The sequence below is a fragment of the Bidens hawaiensis genome, unplaced genomic scaffold (assembly GCF_021521415.1).
Source record: "Bidens hawaiensis isolate Kalapana, Puna unplaced genomic scaffold, B.hawaiensis_p1.1 tig00016952_1, whole genome shotgun sequence".
Taxonomy (NCBI): domain Eukaryota; kingdom Viridiplantae; phylum Streptophyta; class Magnoliopsida; order Asterales; family Asteraceae; genus Bidens; species Bidens hawaiensis.
The window spans coordinates 2,565-5,128 of NW_027492569.1; positions in this window are offsets into that span (position 1 = coordinate 2,565).

Genomic DNA, 2,564 nt, shown 5'->3' on the forward strand with positions numbered 1-2,564 from the left:
AATATCCTCCAGAGCTTGATCAACGTTACGAACTCCAGAAACCATGGTGATTGATTTTTTTTTTTTATAGATCTGATGAGATCTGATTGCCGTTTGTAACAGTGATGGCGCCAATGAAGAAACGTGGATCTAATCACTGGTAGCAGATCTACTTTCCTCGGGTGTGATTATACTATTTCACCGATGGTTCTTCTGGGTCTGTGTTCTTCCACCTACAAAATGAACAGCGCCGTTACTTACCCCTCAGAAAGGGACAGAGGGGTCCTCTTTGGGGTAACCCTCCGGCGTGAGAATCAGTATATTGTGGAGAAGATGATAATGAGTGTAAAAGAATCTCAAGAGTATTGCTGAATAGCTGAATACCCTCTGATTGTGAGACTGTCTGTTTATATGTAACTGATTGTGAGTGAATGTAATTCAATATGATTGAATGTGATATCACTGCTTGCAATGATTGAGTATGAATGTCTCATCAAAGTGGAGTTGATGCTGTATTTATAGTGCTAGGGTTACCACCGGTTGGGCTCAACCTCGTTGGCTTCCTCCAATCGCACTGCGCCACAATGTCCTCTGGGACACCAGGCGCTTTCTCGTTGGTTGTAATCACGTGGCAACACATGTGTCATGCTGAGTTGTCGACCTTTCATTTGCAGCTGTCAACATCAGCATATTCTTACTCCTTAAAAAGATGCCTTCTGGAAGGTTGTCTGACGTGCACAATCAAGGTTGCCCTAATCCTGATTTGGATAAGGACGAGGTTGATTATGCGCACGTGTGATATGCGCCCATCCTGAGGATGCGCGATGTCTTCTCTTTATTCTCACGCGCAGATATTTCATGCGCAGATGTGATATGCACGAGCATGTGATATGCGCCGCGCGCTGATGCGCTGCGCGCATATGTGATGCGCGAGCATGTGTGTCTGGGCAGATGTGATATGCACGAGCATGTGATATGCGCCGCGCGCTGATGCGCCGCGCGCATATGTGATGCGCGAGCATATGTGTGCCTGGGCATATGATGCCTGAGCATGTTTTTGTATGCGCCATGCGCATAGGTTTTGGCTTTGTGCCTTCATAATGTCTTTATCTTGTGGGTTGACCCGCCTTGCTCGGTGTTGAGGCGGGTACATACCTCTTCAATGAGCATAGAGATTCATATTAACAAGAAGCAATAAAAGAAGATACTTCAAAGTTCAAACTATTGAATATTTGTAAGTTTGTTAGCTCTCCTAAGCCCAAGCGTCAGAAATAACTACAGCAACTTAGCAAGATATTGTTCTTTTGTATTCAAGTTTTAAACCAGTAGATGACCATGATAATGTACCTAGAGTGTACATTTTATATTATTTAAGTAAAGCATTACGCTTTTCACAACTCTCTTAGGCTATGTGTAGTGAAGGGGCTACAATTGGGGACGAATTGTGACACGTGGCGCCCAGTCAGCATAGAGTGGAAATTTGTTTTTGGGGTGTAAGGCCAAACGTAGTGGGCGAGAAAGTGGGCGAAATTTTGGCGATTTTAGGGTGGAACACCGCCCCCCCTGGGCGAAATTTGGGCGAAATGGAGCGGGGGCGGGGTTAGTTTATCGCCTGCGAGATTGATTAATAATAATATAAATATAATAATGTTACCGTGGGTAACGGCTAAATATAAATAAAAAATTTAAAAACTTAATATATATATATATCAAACTTTATCTAACCATTTTCACCCTATCATACACAAACTCAAACATAAAAATACCAATCATTTTTATTATTTTCATACTTCTTCAAACTCAATGAGTTCCCCGGATTCCACGAACTTTGCCGAGATTTTGGATCAATTAATAAACGAGAGTCGAAGGATTCATCAGATTCACCGACAAGTGGCGGAAGAGCATTTAGAGGTCACGAAACGCGGTTCGGGCCGTCGCCAATAACATGGTGTCCGGCTCTGCTCCATCTACGGCACCACGTAGACGGTCATATATCATTCGGGATCGTACGCAAGCGAACGCTCGTTTGATGAAGGACTACTTCGACGACACACCTACATTTAACGACGCTATGTTTCGACGTCGTTTTCGGATGTCCAAGCGTTTATTTTTGCGCATCGTTGGAGATATGGAGCGGGAGTATGAGTATTTTCAACAGAAACCCGACGCAAGAGGATATTTAGGATTCTCCGCCATCCAAAAGTGTACTTTGGCTCTACACATCCTCGCATACGGCAACACGACCGATATCAATGACGAGTATTTAAAGATGACTGAGAAAACAACGAGAGATGCGTTGGAGAATTTTTGCATCGGTAATATTTAAATTGTTTGTATTAACTATTGTTTTTAGTATAAATATTGTTTAATAATTTATTTGTATAGGGATAATACAATTATACTCTCGTCGTTATCTGAGGATTCCTACTTTAAACGACCCGACTCGCATATATGATGTACACGAAAGCAAAAACATTCTTTTCCCAGGCATGATCAAGAGCATAGATTGCATGCATTGGGAGTGGGCCAACTGTCCAACCGCATGGCGAGGTCAATACACTCGTGGTGACCATGGAGTGCCAACG